General features: G+C 43.5%; 1 long non-coding RNA gene across 1 annotated transcript in view; it reads left to right on the top strand.

Annotated features, from left to right (window-relative positions):
- LOC125790248 (uncharacterized) overlaps positions 1–5,928 on the top strand; it is a 42,139-nt gene extending 36,211 nt beyond the window's left edge. The window contains exon 3 of the long non-coding RNA XR_007430047.1: positions 5,537–5,928. This is a non-coding gene — a long non-coding RNA (uncharacterized LOC125790248). The remainder of the gene's footprint in view (positions 1–5,536) is intronic.
- The last annotated feature ends 13,836 nt before the right edge of the window (positions 5,929–19,764 follow it).

Below are 19,764 nucleotides of genomic sequence, written 5' to 3'. Positions count from 1 at the left end.
GAAATAGAGAAGTAGAGAGAGAGTGAGAAATAGAGACGTAGAGAGAGAGTGAGAAATAGAGAAGTAGAGAGCAAAAGAGAGAGTGAGAAGTAGAGAGCAAAAGAGAGAGTGAGACAGAGAAGTAGAGAGCAAACGAGAGAGTGAGAAGTAGAGAAGTAGAGAGCAAAAGAAAGAGTGAGAAATAGAGAAGTAGAGAGAGAGTGGGAAAGATAGAGTGAGAATTAGAGAAGTAGAGAGAGAGTGAGAAAGAGAGAGTGAGATAGAAAAGTAGAGAGAGAGTGAGAAATAGAGACGTAGAGAGAGTGAGAAATAGAGTGAGATAGAGAAGTAGAGAGAGAGTGAGAAATAGAGTGAGAAATAGAGACGTAGAGAGAGAGTGAGAAAGAGAGTGAGAAATAGAGGAGTAGAGAGCAAAAGAGAGTGAGAAATAGAGAAGTAGAGAGCAAAAGAGAGAGTGAGAAGTAGAGAAGTAGAGAGCAAAAGAAAGAGTGAGAAATATAGAAATAGAGAGAGAGTGGGAAAGAGAGTGAGAATTAGAGAAGTAGAGAGCGAAAGAGAGAGTGAGAAAGAGAGAGTGGTTGCTAAGCAGTTAATAGGTGGTTGCTAAACCCTGGCTGGGGTGCCGGGGTGTCCAAACTTTTGACTGATAGCTGCTCCATACAGCAGCTCCTCCATACACTCACAGTACTGGAGGAGCAGGGGAGAGAAGGGGTTCCGTGCGCAGAGCTGCTCGTGTGCGAGATGGAACTCTGGGCCCCCCATTCATTTCTATGGGAAAACTTCGTACGAAAATTGTACGAAAACCGTACGTCGTATCGCTTCGCAACCTGCTATTAATTTAAAGATCTCGGTAAGATCTATAAGCTCGCCAAATTTGGTCTTCGTATCTCAAAAATTGTGGCGGTTACGGACGTTTAAAATTTCGCCCCATTCATTCCTATGGGGAAAAAATGCGTACGTTTACGAAGTTTTTACGAAAACCGTACGATAAATCGCTCCAAAAAGCACAAGCACGCTAAGTTGGCATAGGTCCTACGATCCGTGAAAGTTTCGTGATTCTACGTTGAAAGCTCTAGGAGGAGTAGCGTACAGAAAAAAAGGCGTAAGAATAATAATAATAATAATAAGAAGAAGATTACGAAGAACAAGAAGTTGGCTTTTCCAAGCCAACTTAATAATAAGAAGATTACGAAGAACAAGAAGTTGGCTTTTCCAAGCCAACTTAATAAGAAGATTACGAAGAACAAGAAGTTGGCCTTTCCAAGCCAACTTAACTAGAAAAGGAAAGTTCGATAACGAACTTTAAGTTGGCTTGGAAAAGTACATTAAATAGTTAAATAACGTTGAATAGTTAAAATGGTTGCTAAGATATTTCTGTCTAAAGCGTGTGAAGAGTGGTTGCTATGCTGTTGACTTTCGGCTAAATGTTGAAGTCCAAAAAGTTTTGGCTAACATGGTGAAAAGCTTATAATTATCTTATAAAGTAAAGTGTTGCTAAGTGGTTGCTAGGTAGATGCTAGGCAGTTGCTAATGTAGTCCACATCGTTGCTTAGTGCTTGCTAATTGGTTGCTAGGCAGTTGCGAACATATTCCAGGTGGTTGCTAAGCTGTTGCTAACTTGTTGCTAGGCAATTCCTAACGTATTCCAAATGGTTTTTAAGTGGTTATTAGGCAGTTTCTAATATTTTCCAGATGGTTGCTAACTGGTTGCTATGGTATCTGGGGTGGTTGCTAAGGTGTTGCTAGGTGGTTGCTAAGGTGTTGCTATGGTATCTGGGGTGGTTGCTAAGGTGTTGCTAGGTGGTTGCTAGAGGGTTGCTAGGTGGTTGCTAAGGTGTTGCTATGGGATCCGGGGTGGTTGCTAAGGTGTTGCTATGGTATCCGGGTTGGTTGCTAAGGTGTTGCTAGGTGGTTGCTAAGGTGTTGCTATGGTATCCAGGGTGGTTGCTAAGGTGTTGCTAGGTGGTTGCTAGGGTGTTGCTAGGCGGTTGCTATGGTATCCAGGGTGGTTGCTAAGGTGTTGCTAGGTGGTTGCTAAGGTGTTGCTAGGTGGTTGCTATGGTGTTGCTATGGTATCCGGGGTGGTTGCTAAGGTGTTGCTAGGTGGTTGCTAAGGTGTTGCTATGGTATCCAGGGTGGTTGCTAAGGTGTTGCTAGGTGGTTGCTAGGGTGTTGCTAGGTGGTTGCTAAGGTGTTGATTTGGTATCCAGGGTGGTTGCTAAGGTATTGCTAGGTGGTTGCTAAGGTGTTGCTAGGTGGTTGCTAAGGTGTTGCTATGGTATCCGGGGTGGTTGCTAAGGTGTTGCTAGGTGGTTGCAAGGTGGTTGCTAAGGTGTTGCTAGGTGGTTGCTAGGGTGTTGCTAGGTGGTTGCTAAGGTTTTGCTAGGTGGTTGCTAAGGTGTTGCTATGGTATCCAGGGTGGTTGCTAAGGTGTTGCTAGGTGGTTGCTAAGGTGTTGCTATGGTATCCGGGGTGGTTGCTAAGGTGTTGCTAGGTGGTTGCTAAGGTGTTGCTAGGCGGTTGCTAAGGTGTTGCTATGGTGTCTTGGGTGGTTGCTAAGGTGTTGCTAGGTGGTTGCTAAGATGTTGCTATGGTATCTGGGGTGGTTGCTAAGGTGTTGCTAGGTGTATCTAACTGGTCGCTAGGCAGTTGCTACCATTTCTAAAGTGGTTGCTAAGCAGTTGCTAGGCAGTTGCTAACGTTTTCCAGGTGGTTGCTAAGGTGTTGCTATCTGGTTGCTAGGCAGTTGCTAACGTATTACACATGGTTGCTAAGTGGTTGCTAGGCAGTTGCTAATGTTTTCCAGGTGGTTGCTAAGGTGTATCTAACTGGTTCCTAGGCAGTAGTAGATAAAAAGAAAGAGTGTTAAATGTAGAAGTACAGAAAAAGGGAGAGCCTGAAATAGAGAAGTAGAGAGAAAATCAGCGTGAGAAGTAGAGAAAGAACACCCGAGAATGTGAGAAAAAGAGTGACAAGTAGAGAGAAATATTGAGCGAGAGAAAGAGAATTAGGGAAAAAGAGAGATCGAGAAATAAAGAAGTAGAGAAAGAAAAAGGATGTAGTAGAGAGATAGATAGAAAGAGAAAGCAAGACAGAAAAGTAGAGTGAAAGAGAAGTAGAGAGAAGAGCGAGAAATAAAGAGAGAGTAAGAGAGAAATAGAGAAATAGAAAAGTAGAAAGAAAGAGACATAGAAAAGTAGAGAGAGTGAGAAAGAGAGAGTGAGAAATAGAGAAGTAGAGAGAGAGTGAGAAAGAGAGAGTGAGAAATAGAGAAGTAGAGAGAGTGAGAAATAGAGACGTAGAGAGAGTGAGAAAGAGAGTAAGAAATAGAGAAGTAGAGAGAGAGTGAGAAATAGAGACGTAGAGAGAGAGTGAAAAAGAGAGTGAGAAATATAGAAGTAGAGAGAGTGAGAAATATAGAAGTAGAGAGAGAGAGTGAGAAATAGAGACGTAGAGAGAGAGTGAGAAATAGAGACGTAGAGAGAGAGTGGGAAAAGAGTGAGAAATAGAGAAGTAGAGAGAGTGAGAAATAGAGACGTAGAAAAGAGTGAGAAAGAGAGAGTGAGAAATAGAGAAGTAGAGAGAGAGTGAGAAATAGAGACGTAGAGAGAGAGTGAGAAATAGAGAAGTAGAGAGCAAAAGAGAGAGTGAGAAGTAGAGAGCAAAAGAGAGAGTGAGACAGAGAAGTAGAGAGCAAACGAGAGAGTGAGAAGTAGAGAAGTAGAGAGCAAAAGAAAGAGTGAGAAATAGAGAAGTAGAGAGAGAGTGGGAAAGATAGAGTGAGAATTAGAGAAGTAGAGAGAGAGTGAGAAAGAGAGAGTGAGATAGAGAAGTAGAGAGAGAGTGAGAAATAGAGACGTAGAGAGAGTGAGAAAGAGAGAGTGAGATAGAGAAGTAGAGAGAGAGTGAGAAATAGAGTGAGAAATAGAGACGTAGAGAGAGAGTGAGAAAGAGAGTGAGAAATAGAGGAGTAGAGAGCAAAAGAGAGTGAGAAATAGAGAAGTAGAGAGCAAAAGAGAGAGTGAGAAGTAGAGAAGTAGAGAGCAAAAGAAAGAGTGAGAAATATAGAAATAGAGAGAGAGTGGGAAAGAGAGTGAGAATTAGAGAAGTAGAGAGCGAAAGAGAGAGTAAGAAAGAGAGAGTGGTTGCTAAGCAGTTAATAGGTGGTTGCAAAGCCCTGGCTGGGGTGCCGGGGTGTCCAAACTTTTGACTGATATCTGCTCCATACAGCAGCTCCTCCATACACTCACAGTACTGGAGGAGCAGGGGAGAGAAGGGGTTCCGTGCGCAGAGCTGCTCGTGTGCGAGATGGAACTCTGGGCCCCCCATTCATTTCTATGGGAAAACTTCGTACGAAAATTGTACGAAAACCGTACGTCGTATCGCTTCGCAACCTGCTATTAATTTTAAGATCTCGGTAAGATCTATAAGCTCGCCAAATTTGGTCTTCGTATCTCAAAAATTGTGGCGGTTACGGACGTTTAAAATTTCGCCCCATTCATTCCTATGGGGAAAAAATGCGTACGTTTACGAAGTTTTTACGAAAACCGTACGATAAATCGCTCCAAAAAGCACAAGCACGCTAAGTTGGCATAGGTCCTACGATCCGTGAAAGTTTCGTGATTCTACGTTGAAAGCTCTAGGAGGAGTAGCGTACAGAAAAAAAGGCGTAAGAATAATAATAATAACTAGAAAAGGTAAAGTTCGTGAACGAACTTTAAGTTGGCTTGGAAAAGAACGCTAATAACGTTAAAAAGTTAAAATGGTTGCTAAGCTGTTTCTGTCTGAAGAGTGTGAAGAGTCGTTGATATGCTGTTAACTTTTGGCTAAACGCTAAATGCCAAAAACGCTGAAATCTAAAAACATTTGGTTAAACGCTGAAATCTAAAAACATTTAGTTAAACGCTGAAATCTAAAAACGTTTGGTTAAACGCTGAAATCTAAAAACATTTGGTTAAACGCTGAAATCTAAAAACGTTTGATTAAACGCTGAAATCTAAAAACGTTTGGTTAAACGCTGAAATCTAAAAACGTTTGGTTAAACGCTGAAATCTAAAAACGCTTGTTTAAATGCTGAAATCGTAAAACTTTTGGTTAAACTTTTGATTGCTAATGTGTTGCTAGGCAGTTGCTATCATTTCTGAAAAGGTTGCTAAGCTGTTGCTAGGCAGTTGCTAATGTTTTCCAGGTGGTTGCTAAGCTATTGCTAACTGGTTGCTAGGCAATTGCTAACATATACCAGGTAGTTGCTAAGGTTTTGCTAGGTGGTTGCTAGGGTGTTGCTAGGTTGTTGCTATGGTATCTGGGGTGGTTGCTAAGATGTTGCTACGTGGTTGCGAGGGTGTTGCTATGGTATCCGGGGTGGTTGCTAAGGTGTCGCTAGGTGGTTGCTAGGGTGTTGCTAGGTGGTTGCTAAGGTGTTGCTATGGTATCTGGGGTGGTTGCTAAGGTGTTTCTAAGTGGTTGCTAGGTGGTTGCTAAGGTGTTGCTATGGTATCCGGGGTGGTTGCTAAGATGTTGCTAGGTGGTTGCTAAGGTGTTTCTATGGTATCTGGGGTGGTTGCTAAGGTGTTTCTAGGTGGTTGCTAGGTGGTTGCTAAGGTGTTGCTATGGTATCCGGGGTGGTTGCTAAGATGTTGCTAGGTGGTTGCTAAGGTGTTGCTATGGTATCTGGGGTGGTTGCTAAGGTGTTTCTAGGTGGTTGCTAGGTGGTTGCTAAGGTGTTGCTATGGTATCCGGGGTGGTTGCTAAGATGTTGCTAGGTGGTTGCTAAGGTGTTGCTATGCGGTTGCTAAGGTGTTGCTATGGTATCTGGGGTGGTTGCTACGGTGTTGCTAGGTGGTTGCTAAGGTGTTGCTATGGTATCCGGGGTGGTTGCTAAGGTGTTGCTAGGTGGTTGCTAGGTGGTTGCTAAGGTGTTGCTAGGTGGTTGTTTAGGTGCTGCTATGGTATCTGGGGTGGTTGCTAAGTGTTGCTAGGTGGTTGCTAGGTGGTTGCTAAGTGGTTGCTAGGTGGTTGCTAAGGTATTGCTAGGTGGTTGCTAAGGTGTTGCTATGGTAACCGGGGTGGTTGCTAAGGTGTTGCTAGGTGGTTGCTAGGTGGTTGCTAAGGTGTTGCTATGGTATCTGGGGTGGTTGCTAAGGTGTTGCTAGGTGGTTGTTAGGCAGTTGCTATCATTTCTAAAGTGGTTGCTAAGTGGTTGCTAGGCAGTTGCTAACGTTTTCCTAATGGTTGCTAAGGTGTTGGTAAGTGGTTGCTAGGCTGTTGCTATCATTTCTAAAGTGGTTGCTAGGCAGTTGCTATCGTTTCTAAGGTGGTTGCTAAGTGGTTGCTAACGTTTTCCTAGTGGTTGTTAAGGTGTTGCTAAGTGGTTGCTAGGCAGTTGCTAACGTTTTCCAGGTGTTTGCTAAGTGGTTGCTAACTGGTTGCTAGGCAGTTGCTATAATTTCTAAAGTGGTTGCTAAGTTGTTGCTAAGTGGTTGCTAGGCAGTTGCTAACGTTTTCCAGGTGGTTGCTAAGGTGTTGCTAAGTGGTTGCTAGGCAGTTGCTAACACTTTCCAGGTGGTTGCTAAGCAGTTAATAGGTGGTTGCTAAACCCTGGCTGGGGTGCCGGGGTGTCCAAACTTTTGACTGATAGCTGCTCCATACAGCAGCTCCTCCATACACTCACAGTACTGGAGGAGCAGGGGAGAGAAGGGGTTCCGTGCGCAGAGCTGCTCGTGTGTGAGATGGAACTCTGGGCCCCCCATTCATTTCTATGGGAAAACTTCGTACGACAATTGTACGAAAACCGTACGTCGTATCACTTCGCAACCTGCTATTAATTTAAAGATCTCGATAAGATCTATAAGCTCGCCGAATTTGGTGTTCGTATCTCAAAAATTGTGGCGGTTACGGACGTTTAAAATTTGGCCCCATTCATTCCTATGGGAAAAAAATGCGTACGTTTACGAAGTTTTTACGAAAACCGTACGATGTATCGCTTAAAAAAGCACAAGCAACCTATTCGGGTATAGGTCCTACGATACTGCAAAATTTCGTGGTTCTACGTCAAAAGCCCTAGGAGGAGATAGTGATTAAATTTTGCGAATAGAATAATAATAATAACTAGAAAAGGTAAAGTTCGTGAACGAACTTTAAGTTGGCTTGGAAAAGAACACTAATAACGTTAAAAAGTTAAAATGGTTGCTAAGCTTTTTCCGTCTGAAGAGTGTGAAGAGTCATTGATATGCTGTTAACTTTTGGCTAAACGCTAAATGCTAAAAACGCTGAAATCTAAAAACATTTGGTTTAACGCTGAAATCTAAAAACATTTGGTTAAACGCTGAAATCTAAAAACGTTTGATTAAACGCTGAAATCTAAAAACGTTTAGTTAAACGCTGAAATCTAAAAACGTTTGTTTAAATGCTGAAATCGTAAAACTTTTGGTTAATCTTTTGATTGCCAATTTGTTGCTAGGCAGTTGTTATCATTTCTGAAGTGGTTGCTAAGCTGTTGCTAGGCAGTTGCTAACATATTAAAGGTGGTTGCTAAGGTGTTGCTAGGTGGTTGCTAGGTTGTTGCTAGGGTGTTGCTATGGTATGCGGGGTGGTTGCTTAGATGTTGCTAGGTGGTTGCTAGGTGGTTGATAACTTGTTGCTAGGTGGTTGCTAAGGTGTGCTATGGTATCCGGGGTGGTTGCTAAGGTGTTGCTAGGTGGTTGATAGGTGGTTGCTAGGGTGTTGCTTGGTGGTTGCTAAGGTGTTGCTATGGTATCCGGGGTGGTTGCTAAGGTGTTGCTAGGTGGTTGCTAGGCAGTTGCTATCATTTCTAAAGTGGTTGCTAAGTGGTTGCTAGGCAGTTGCTAACGTTTTCCTAGTGGTTGTTAAGGTGTTGCTAAGTGGTTGCTAGGCAGTTGCTATCATTTCTAAAGTGGTTGCTAAGTGGTTGCTAGGCAGTTGCTAACGTTTTCCTAGTGGTTGTTAAGGTGTTGCTAAGTGGTTGCTAGGCAGTTGCTATTGTTTCTAAAGTGGTGGCTAAGTGGTTGCTAGGCAGTTGCTATAATTTCTAAAGTGGTTGCTAAGTGGTTGCTAGGCAGTTGCTAACGTTTTCCTAGTGGTTGCTATGGTATTGTTAAGTGGTTGCTAGGCAGTTGCTATCATTTCTAAAGTGGTTCCTAAGTGGTTGCTATGCAGTTGCTAACGTTTTAATAGTGGTTGCTAAGGTGTTGCTAGGCAGTTGCTATCATTTCTAAAGTGGTTGCTAGGCAGTTGCTATCGTTTTCCTAGTGGTTGTTAAGGTGTTGCTAAGTGGTTGCTAGGCAGTTGCTATCATTTCTAAAGTGGTTGCTAGGCAGTTGCTAACGTTTTCCCAATGGTTGTTAAGGTGTTGCTAAGTGGTTGCTAGGCAGTTGCTTTCGTTTCTAAAGTGGTTGCTAAGTGGTTGCTAGGCAGTTGCTAACGTTTTCCAGGTGGTTGCTAAGTGGTTGCTAGGCAGTTGCTAACGTTTTCCAGGTGGTTGCTAGGCAGTTGCTAAGTGGTTGCTAGGCAGTTGCTAACGTTTTCCAAGTGGTTGCTAGGCAGTTGCTAAGTGGTTGCTAGGCAGTTGCTAACATTTTCCAGGTGGTTGCTAAGTGGTTGCTAGGTAGTTGCTTACATATTCCAGGTGGTTGCTAGGCAGCTGCTAAGTGGTTGCTAGGCAGTTGCTAACGTTTTCCAGGTGGTTGCTAAGTGGTTGCTAGGCAGTTGCTAACGTTTTCCAGGTGGTTGCTAGGCAGTTGCTAAGTGGTTGCTAGGCAGTTGCTAACGCTTTCCAAGTGGTTGCTAGGCAGTTGCTAAGTGGTTGCTAGGCAGTTGCTAACGTTTTCCAGGTGGTTGCTAAGTGGTTGCTAGGCAGTTGCTAACGTTTTCCAGGTGGTTGCTAGGCAGTTGCTAAGTTGTTGCTAGGCAGTTGCTAATGTTTTCCAGGTGGTTGCTAAGTGGTTGCTAGGCAGTTGCTAATGTATTCCAGGTGGTTGCTAGGCAGTTGCTAAGTGGTTGCTAGGCAGTTGCTAACGTTTTCCAGGTGGTTGCTCAGTGGTTGCTAGGCAGTTGCTAACGTTTTCCAGGTGGTTGCTAAGTGGTTGCTAGGCAGTTGCTATCATTTCTAAAGTGGTTGCTAAGTGGTTGCTAGGCAGTTGCTAACGTTTTCCAAGTGGTTGCTAGGCAGTTGCTAAGTGGTTGCTAGGCAGTTGCTAACATTTTCCAGGTGGTCGCTAAGTGGTTGCTAGGTAGTTGCTAACATATTCCAGGTGGTTGCTAGGCAGCTGCTAAGTGGTTGCTAGGCAGTTGCTAACGTTTTCCAGGTGGTTGCTAAGTGGTTGCCAGGCAGTTGCTAACGTTTTCCAGGTGGTTGCTAGGCAGTTGCTAAGTGGTTGCTAGGCAGTTGCTAACGTTTTCCAAGTGGTTGCTAGGCAGTTGCTAAGTGGTTGCTAGGCAGTTGCTAACGTTTTCCAGGTGGTTGCTAAGTGGTTGCTAGGCAGTTGCTAACGTTTTCCAGGTGGTTGCTAGGCAGTTGCTAAGTGGTTGCTAGGCAGTTGCTAACGTTTTCCAAGTGGTTGCTAGGCCGTTGCTAAGTGGTTGCTAGGCAGTTGCTAACGTTTTCCAGGTGGTTGCTAAGTGGTTGCTAGGCAGTTGCTAACGTTTTCTAGGTGGTTGCTAGGCAGTTGCTAAGTGGTTGCTAGGCAGTTGCTAACGTTTTCCAAGTGGTTGCTCAGTGGTTGCTAGGCAGTTGCTAACGTTTTCCAGGTGGTTGCTAAGTGGTTGCTAGGCAGTTGCTAACGTATTCCAGGTGGTTGCTAGGCAGTTGCTAAGTGGTTGCTAGGCAGTTGCTAACGTTTTCCAAGTGGTTGCTAGGCCGTTGCTAAGTGGTTGCTAGGCAGTTGCTAACGTTTTCCAGGTGGTTGCTAAGTGGTTGCTAGGCAGTTGCTAACGTTTTCTAGGTGGTTGCTAGGCAGTTGCTAAGTGGTTGCTAGGCAGTTGCTAACGTTTTCCAAGTGGTTGCTAGGCAGTTGCTAAGTGGTTGCTAGGCAGTTGCTAACGTTTTCCAGGTGGTTGCTAAGGTGTTGCTAAGTGGTTGCTAGGCAGTTGCTAACGTTTTCCAGGTGGTTGCTAAGGTGGTTGCTAAGCAGTTATTAGGTGGTTGCTAAGCCCTGGCTGGGGTGCCGGGGTGTCCAAACTTTTGACTGATAGCTGCTCCATACAGCAGCTCCTCCATACACTCACAGTACTGGAGGAGCAGGGGAGAGAAGGGGTTCCGTGCGCAGAGCTGCTCGTGTGTGAGATGGAACTCTGGGCCCCCCATTCATTTCTATGGGAAAATTTCGTACGACAATTGTACGAAAACCGTACGTCGTATCATTTCGTAAAGCATATTTTCGGAGAGAACGCGGTAAGTTTTATAGACCAGCCGAATTACGTCTTCATATCTCAAAAATTGTGACGTTCACGGCCGTTCAAAATTCCCCCCCATTCATTCCTATGGGAAAAAAACGCTCACGTTTACGAAGTTTTTACGAAAACCGTACGATATATCGCTCCAAAAAGCACAAGCAACCTAATCGGGTATAGGTCCGACGATCCTGTAAAATTTCGCATCTCTACGTTAAAAGCTCTAGGAGGAGTAGTCGATTAAATTTTTCGAATAGAATAATAATAATAAGAAGAATAAGAAGATTACGAAGAACAATAAGTTGGCTTTTCCAAGCCAACTTAACTAGAAAAGGAAAGTTCGATAACGAACTTTAAGTTGGCTTGGAAAAGTACGTTAAATAGTTAAATAACGTTGAATAGTTAAAATGGTTGCTAAGATATTTCTGTCTAAAGCGTGTGAAGAGTGGTTGCTATGCTGTTGACTTTCGGCTAAATGTTGAAGTCCTAAAAGTTTTGGCTAACATGGTGAAAAGCTTATAATTATCTTATAAAGTAAAGTGTTGCTAAGTGGTTGCTAGGTAGTTGCTAGGCAGTTGCTAATGTAGTCCACATCGTTGCTTAGTGTTTGCTAATTGGTTGCTAGGCAGTTGCGAACATATTCAAGGTGGTTGCTAAGCTGTTGCTAACTTGTTGCTAGGCAACTCCTAACGTATTCCAAATGGTTTTTAAGTGGTTATTAGGCAGTTTCTAATATTTTCCAGGTGTTTGCTAACTGGTTGCTATGGTATCCGGGGTGGTTGCTAAGGTGTTTCTAGGTGGTTGCTAAGGTGTTGCTATGGTATCTGGGGTGGTTGCTAAGGTGTTGCTAGGTGGTTGCTAGAGGGTTAATAGGTGGTTGCTAAGGTGTTGCTATGGGATCCGGGGTGGTTGCTAAGGTGTTGCTATGGTATCCGGGTTGGTTGCTAAGGTGTTGCTAGGTGGTTGCTAAGGTGTTGCTATGGTATCCAGGGTGGTTGCTAAGGTGTTGCTAGGTGGTTGCTAGGGTGTTGCTAGGCGGTTGCTATGGTATCCAGGGTGGTTGCTAAGGTGTTGCTAGGTGGTTGCTAAGGTGTTGCTATGGTATCCGGGGTGGTTGCTAAGGTGTTGCTAGGTGGTTGCTAAGGTGTTGCTATGGTATCCTGGGTGGTTGCTAAGGTGTTGCTAGGTGGTTGCTATGGTGTTGCTATGGTATCCAGGGTGGTTGCTAAGGTGTTGCTAGGTGGTTGCTAAGGTGTTGCTATGGTATCCTGGGTGGTTGCTAAGGTGTTGCTAGGTGGTTGCTAGGCAGTAGCTAAGGTGTTGCTATGGTATCCGGGGTGGTTGCTACGGTGTTTCTAAGTGGTTGCTAAGGTGTTGCTAGGTGGTTGCTAAGGTGTTGCTATGGTATCCAGGGTGGTTGCTAAGGTGTTGCTAGGTGGTTGCTAAGGTGTTGCTATGGTATCCAGGGTGGTTGCTAAGGTGTTGCTAGGTGGTTGCTAGGTGGTTGCTAGGGTGTTTTTAGGTGGTTGCTAAGGTGTTGCTAGGTGGTTGCTAAGGTTTTGCTATGGTATCCAGGGTGGTTGCTAAGGTGTTGCTAGGTGGTTGCTAAGGTGTTGCTAGGTGGTTGCTAAGGTGTTGCTATAGTATCCGGGGTGGTTGCTAAGGTGTTGCTAGGTGGTTGCAAGGTGGTTGCTAAGGTGTTGCTAGGTGGTTGCTAGGGTGTTGCTAGGTGGTTGCTAAGGTTTTGCGAGGTGGTTGCTAAGGTGTTGCTATGGTATCCAGGGTGGTTGCTAAGGTGTTGCTAGGTAGTTGCTAAGGTGTTGCTATGGTATCCGGGGTGGTTGCTAAGGTGTTGCTAGGCGGTTGCTAAGGTGTTGCTATGGTGTCTGTGGTGGTTGCTAAGGTGTTGCTAGGTGGTTGCTAAGATGTTGCTATGGTATCTGGGGTGGTTGCTAAGGTGTTGCTAGGTGTATCTGACTGGTCGCTAGGCAGTTGCTACCATTTCTAAAGTGGTTGCTAAGCAGTTGCTAACGTTTTCCAGGTGGTTGCTAAGGTGTTGCTATCTGGTTGCTAGGCAGTTGCTAACGTATTACACATGGTTGCTAAGTGGTTGCTAGGCAGTTGCTAATGTTTTCCAGGTGGTTGCTAAGGTGTATCTAACTGGTTGCTAGGCAGTAGTAGATAAAAAGAAAGAGTGTTAAATGTAGAAGTACAGAAAAAGGGAGAGCCTGAAATAGAGAAGTAGAGAGAAAATCAGCGTGAGAAGTAGAGAAAGAACACCCGAGAATGTGAGAAAAAGAGTGACAAGTAGAGAGAAATATTGAGCGAGAGAAAGAGAATTAGGGAAAAAGAGAGATCGAGAAATAAAGAAGTAGAGAAAGAAAGAGGATGTACTAGAGAGATAGATAGAAAGAGAAAGCAAGACAGAAAAGTAGAGTGAAAGAGAAGTAGAGAGAAGAGCGAGAAATAAAGAGTAAGAGAGAAATAGAGAAATAGAAAAGTAGAAAGAAAGAGACATAGAAAAGTAGAGAGAGTGAGAAATAGAGAAGTAGAGAGAGAGTGAGAAAGAGAGAGTGAGAAATAGAGAAGAAGAGAGCAAAAGAGAGTGAGAAATAGAGAAGCAGAGAGAGAGTGAGAAATAGAGAAGTAGAGAGAGAGTGAGAAAGAGAGAGTGAGAAATAGAGAAGTAGAGAGAGTGAGAAATAGAGACGTAGAGAGAGAGTGAGAAAGAGAGTGAGAAATAGAGAAGTAGAGAGAGAGTGAGAAATAGAGACGTAGAGAGAGCGTGAAAAAGAGAGTGAGAAATATAGAAGTAGAGAGAGTGAGAAATATAGAAGTAGAGAGAGAGAGTGAGAAATAGAGACGTAGAGAGAGAGTGAGAAAGAGAGAGTGAGATAGAGAAGTAGAGAGAGAGTGAGAAATAGAGTGAGAAATAGACGTAGAGAGAGAGTGAGAAAGAGAGTGAGAAATAGAGACGTAGAGAGAGAGTGAGAAATAGAGTGAGAAATAGAGACGTAGAGAGAGAGTGAGAAAGAGAGTGAGAAATAGAGGAGTAGAGAGCAAAAGAGAGTGAGAAAAAGAGAAGTAGAGAGCAAAAGAGAGAGTGAGAATTAGAGAAGTAGAGAGCGAAAGAGAGAGTGAGAAAGAGAGAGTGGTTGCTAAGCAGTTAATAGGTGGTTGCAAAGCCCTGGCTGGGGTGCCGGGGTGTCCAAACTTTTGACTGATAGCTGCTCCATACAGCAGCTCCTCCATACACTCACAGTACTGGAGGAGCAGGGGAGAGAAGGGGTTCCGTGCGCAGAGCTGCTCGTGTGCGAGATGGAACTCTGGGCCCCCCATTCATTTCTATGGGAAAACTTCGTACGAAAATTGTACGAAAACCGTACGTCGTATCACTTCGCAACCTTCTATTAATTTTAAGATCTCGGTAAGATCTATAAGCTCGCCAAATTTGGTCTTCGTATCTCAAAAATTGTGGCGGTTACGGACGTTTAAAATTTCGCCCCATTCATTCCTATGGGGAAAAAATGCGTACGTTTACGAAGTTTTTACGAAAACCGTACGATAAATCGCTCCAAAAAGCACAAGCACGCTAAGTTGGCATAGGTCCTACGATCCGTGAAAGTTTCGTGATTCTACGTTGAAAGCTCTAGGAGGAGTAGCGTACAGAAAAAAAGGCGTAAGAATAATAATAATAACTAGAAAAGGAAAGTTCGATAACGAACTTTAAGTTGGCTTGGAAAAGTACGTTAAATAGTTAAATAACGTTGAATAGTTAAAATGGTTGCTAAGATATTTCTGTCTAAAGCGTGTGAAGAGTGGTTGCTATGCTGTTGACTTTCGGCTAAATGTTGAAGTCCAAAAAGTTTTGGCTAACATGGTGAAAAGCTTATAATTATCTTATAAAGTAAAGTGTTGCTAAGTGGTTGCTAGGTAGTTGCTAGGCAGTTGCTAATGTAGTCCACATCGTTGCTTAGTGCTTGCTAATTGGTTGCTAGGCAGTTGCGAACATATTCCAGGTGGTTGCTAAGCTGTTGCTAACTTGTTGCTAGGCAATTCCTAACGTATTCCAAATGGTTTTTAAGTGGTTATTAGGCAGTTTCTAATATTTTCCAGGTGGTTGCTAACTGGTTGCTATGGTATCTGGGGTGGTTGCTAAGGTGTTGCTAGGTGGTTGCTAAGGTGTTGCTATGGTATCTGGGGTGGTTGCTAAGGTGTTGCTAGGTGGTTGCTAGAGGGTTGCTAGGTGGTTGCTAAGGTGTTGCTATGGGATCCGAGGTGGTTGCTAAGGTGTTGCTATGGTAGCCAGGTTGGTTGCTAAGGTGTTGCTAGGTGGTTGCTAAGGTGTTGCTATGGTATCCAGGGTGGTTGCTAAGGTGTTGCTAGGTGGTTGCTAGGGTGTTGCTAGGCGGTTGCTATGGTATCCAGGGTGGTTGCTAAGGTGTTGCTAGGTGGTTGCTAAGGTGTTGCTATGGTATCCTGGGTGGTTGCTAAGGTGTTGCTAGGTGGTTGCTAGGCAGTAGCTAAGGTGTTGCTATGGTATCCTGGGTGGTTGCTAAGGAGTTTCTAGGTGGTTGCTAAGGTGTTGCTAGGTGGTTGCTAAGGTGTTGCTAGGTGGTTGCTAAGGTGTTGCAATGGTATCCAGGGTGGTTGCTAAGATGTTGCTAGGTGGTTGCTAGGCGGTTGCTTAGGTGTTGCTATGGTATCCGGGGTGGTTGCTACGGTGTTTCTAAGTGGTTGCTAAGGTGTTGCTAGGTGGTTGCTAACATATTCCACATGGTTGCTAAGTGGTTGCTAGGCAGTTGCTAACATTTTCCAGGTGGCTGATAAGATGTTGTTAAGTGGTTGCTAGGCAGTTGCTATAATTTCTAAAGTGGTTGCTAGGCAGTTGCTATAATTTCTAAAGTGGTTGCTAGGCAGTTGCTAACGTTTTCCTAGTGGTTGCTAAGGTGTTGCTAAGTGGTTGCTAGGCAGTTGCTATCATTACTAAAGTGGTTGCTAAGTGGTTGCTAGGCAGTTGCTAATGTTTTCCTAGTGGTTGCTAAGGTGTTGCTAAGTGGTTGCTAGGCAGTTGCTATCGGTTCTAAAGTGGTTGCTAAGCAGTTGCTAGGCAGTTGCTAACATATTCCACATGGTTGCTAAGTGGTTGCTAGGCAGTTGCTAACATTTTCCAGGTGGTTGCTAAGATGTTGTTAAGTGGTTGCTAGGCAGTTGCTATAATTTCTAAAGTGGTTGCTAGGCAGTTTCTAACGTTTCCCTAGTGGTTGCTAAGGTGTTGCTAAGTGGTTGCTAGGCAGTTGCTATCATTACTAAAGTGGTTGCTAAGTGGTTGCAAGGCAGTTACTAACGTTTTCCTAGTGGTTGCTAAGGTGTTGCTAAGTGGTTGCTAGGCAGTTGCTTACGTTTTCCTAGTGGTTGCTAAGGTGTTGCGAAGTGGTTGCTAGGCAGTTGCTATCATTTCTAAAGTGGTTGCTAAGTGGTTGCTAGGCAGTTGCTAACGTTTTCCAAGTGGTTGCTAAGGTGTAGCTAACTGGTTGCTAGGCAGTTGCTATAATTTCTAAAGTGGTTGCTAGGCAGTTGCTAACGTTTTCCTAGTGGTTGCTAAGGTGTTGCTAAGTGGTTGCTAGGCAGTTGCTATCATTACTAAAGTGGTTGCTAAGTGGTTGCTAGGCAGTTGCTAACGTTTTCCTAGTGGTTGCTAAGGTGTTGCTAAGTGGTTGCTAGGCAGTTGCTATCGGTTCTAAAGTGGTTGCTAAGCAGTTGCTAGGCAGTTGCTAACATATTCCACATGGTTGCTAAGTGGTTGCTAGGCAGTTGCTATAATTTCTAAAGTGGTTGCTAGGCAGTTTCTAACGTTTCCCTAGTGGTTGCTAAGGTGTTGCTAAGTGGTTGCTAGGCAGTTGCTATCATTACTAATGTGGTTGCTAAGCAGTTGCTAACGTTTTCCTAGTGGTTGCTAAGGTGTTGCTAAGTGGTTGCTAGGCAGTTGCTATCATTACTAAAGGGGTTGCTAAGTGGTTGCAAGGCAGTTACTAACGTTTTCCTAGTGGTTGCTAAGGTGTTGCTAAGTGGTTGCTAGGCAGTTGCTAACGTTTTCCTAGTGGTTGCTAAGGTGTTGCTAAGTGGTTGCTAGGCAGTTGCTATCATTTCTAAAGTGGTTGCTAAGTGGTTGCTAGGCAGTTGCTAATGTTTTCCAGGTGGTTGCTAAGGTGTATCTAACTGGTTCCTAGGCAGTAGTAGATAAAAAGAAAGAGTGTTAAATGTAGAAGTACAGAAAAAGGGAGAGCCTGAAATAGAGAAGTAGAGAGAAAATCAGCGTGAGAAGTAGAGAAAGAACACCCGAGAATGTGAGAAAAACAGTGACAAGTAGAGAGAAATATTGAGCGAGAGAAAGAGAACTAGGGAAAAAGAGAGATCGAGAAATAAAGAAGTAGAGAAAGAAAAAGGATGTAGTAGAGAGATAGATAGAAAGAGAAAGCAAGACAGAAAAGTAGAGTGAAAGAGAAGTAGAGAGAAGAGCGAGAAATAAAGAGAGTAAGAGAGAAATAGAGAAATAGAAAAGTAGAAAGAAAGAGACATAGAAAAGTAGAGAGAGTGAGAAAGAGAGAGTGAGAAATAGAGAAGTAGAGAGAGAGTGAGAAAGAGAGAGTGAGAAATAGAGAAGTAGAGAGAGTGCGAAATAGAGATGTAGAGAGAGAGTGAGAAAGAGAGTGAGAAATAGAGAAGTAGAGAGAGAGTGAGAAATAGAGACAGAGAGAGTGAAAAAGAGAGTGAGAAATATAGAAGTAGAGAGAGTGAGAAATAAAGAGAAATAGAGACGTAGAGAGAGAGAGTGAAAAAGAGAGTGAGAAATATAGAAGTAGAGAGAGTGAGAAATATAGAAGTAGAGAGAGAGAGTGAGAAATAGAGACGTAGAGAGAGAGTGAGAAATAGAGACGTAGAGAGGGAGTGAGAAAGAGTGAGAAATAGAGAAGTAGAGAGAGAGTGAGAAATAGAGACGTAGAGAGAGAGTGAGAAATAGAGAAGTAGAGAGCAAAAGAGAGAGTGAGAAATAGAGAAGTAGAGAGAGAGTGAGAAATAGAGACAGAGAGAGTGAAAAAGAGAGTGAGAAATATAGAAGTAGAGAGAGTGAGAAATAAAGAGAAATAGAGACGTAGAGAGAGAGAGTGAAAAAGAGAGTGAGAAATATAGAAGTAGACAGAGTGAGAAATATAGAAGTAGAGAGAGAGAGTGAGAAATAGAGACGTAGAGAGAGAGTGAGAAATAGAGACGTAGAGAGAGAGTGAGAAAGAGTGAGAAATAGAGAAGTAGAGAGAGAGTGAGAAATAGAGACGTAGAGAGAGAGTGAGAAATAGAGAAGTAGAGAGCAAAAGAGAGAGTGAGAAGTAGAGAGCAAAAGAAAGAGTGAGAAATAGAGAAGTAGAGAGAGAGTGGGAAAGATAGAGTGAGAATTAGAGAAGTAGAGAGAGAGTGAGAAATAGAGACGTAGAGAGAGTGAGAAAGAGAGAGTGAGATAGAGAAGTAGAGAGAGAGTGAGAAATAGAGTGAGAAATAGAGACGTAGAGAGAGAGTGAGAAAGAGAGTGAGAAATAGAGGAGTAGAGAGCAAAAGAGAGTGAGAAATAGAGAAGTAGAGAGCAAAAGAGAGAGTGAGAAGTAGAGAAGTAGAGAGCAAAAGAAAGAGTGAGAAATATAGAAATAGAGAGAGAGTGGGAAAGAGAGTGAGAATTAGAGAAGTAGAGAGCGAAAGAGAGAGTGAGAAAGAGAGAGTGGTTGCTAAGCAGTTAATAGGTGGTTGCTAAACCCTGGCTGGGGTGCCGGGGTGTCCAAACTTTTGACTGATAGCTGCTCCATACAGCAGCTCCTCCATACACTCACAGTACTGGAGGAGCAGGGGAGAGAAGGGGTTCCGTGCGCAGAGCTGCTCGTGTGCGAGATGGAACTCTGGGCCCCCCATTCATTTCTATGGGAAAACTTCGTACGAAAATTGTACGAAAACCGTACGTCGTATCGCTTCGCAACCTGCTATTAATTTAAAGATCTCGGTAAGATCTATAAGCTCGCCAAATTTGGTCTTCGTATCTCAAAAATTGTGGCGGTTACGGACGTTTAAAATTTCGCCCCATTCATTCCTATGGGGAAAAAATGCGTACGTTTACGAAGTTTTTACGAAAACCGTACGATAAATCGCTCCAAAAAGCACAAGCACGCTAAGTTGGCATAGGTCCTACGATCCGTGAAAGTTTCGTGATTCTACGTTGAAAGCTCTAGGAGGAGTAGCGTACAGAAAAAAAGGCGTAAGAATAATAATAATAAGAAGAAGATTACGAAGAACAATAAGTTGGCTTTTCCAAGCCAACTTAATAATAAGAAGATTACGAAGAACAAGAAGTTGGCTTTTCCAAGCCAACTTAACTAGAAAAGGAAAGTTCGATAACGAACTTTAAGTTGGCTTGGAAAAGTACGTTAATAACGTTGAAAAAGTTAAAATGGTTGCTAAGATATTTCTGTCTAAAGCGTGTGAAGAGTGGTTGCTTTGCTGTTGACTTTCAGCTAAATGTTAAAGTCTAAAAAGTTTTGGCTAACATGGTGAAAAGCTAATAATTGTCTTATAAAGTAATATAAACACTTTACTTTATATATACCTATATAAAGTAAAGTGTTGCTAAGTGGTTGCTAGGTAGTTACTAGGCAGTTGCTAATGTATTCCACATCGTTGCTTAGTGTTTGCTAATTGGTTGCTAAGCAGATTCTTACATATTCCAGGTGGTTGCTAAGCTGTTGCTAACTGGTTGCTAGGCAATTGCTAATGTATTCCACATGGTTGTTAAGTGGTTGCTAGGCAGTTTCTAATATTTTCCAGGTGGTTGCTAAGTGGTTGCTAACTGGTTGCTATGCAGTTGCTAACATATTCCACATGGTTTCCAAGTGGTTGCTAAGGTGTTGATACGGTATCCGGGTTGGTTGCTAAGGTGTTGCTAGGTGGTTGCTAAGGTGTTGCTATGGTATCTTGGGCGGTTGCTAAGGTGTTGCTAGGTGGTTGCTAGGCAGTTGCTAAGGTGTTGCTATGGTATCCTGGGTGGTTGCTAAGGTGTTTCTAGGTGGTTGCTAAGGTGTTGCTAGGTGGTTGCTAAGGTGTTGCTATGGTATCCAGGGTGGTTGCTAAGGTGTTGCTAGGTGGTTGCTAAGGTGTTGCTAGGTGGTTGCTAAGGTGTTGCTATGGTATCCGGGGTGGTTGCTAAGGTGTTGCTAGGTGGTTGCTAGGCGGTTGCTTAAGTGTTGCTATGGTATCCGGGGTGGATGCAATGGTGTGGTTGCTAAGGTGTTGCTAGGTGGTTGCTAAGGTGTTGCTATGGTA

This window comes from Astyanax mexicanus, unplaced genomic scaffold (assembly GCF_023375975.1).
Source record: "Astyanax mexicanus isolate ESR-SI-001 unplaced genomic scaffold, AstMex3_surface scaffold_35, whole genome shotgun sequence".
In the NCBI taxonomy this organism is placed as follows: Eukaryota; Metazoa; Chordata; class Actinopteri; order Characiformes; family Acestrorhamphidae; genus Astyanax; species Astyanax mexicanus.
Note: the sequence above shows the minus strand (reverse complement) of the source record. Positions and strands in the feature narration are given on the sequence as shown.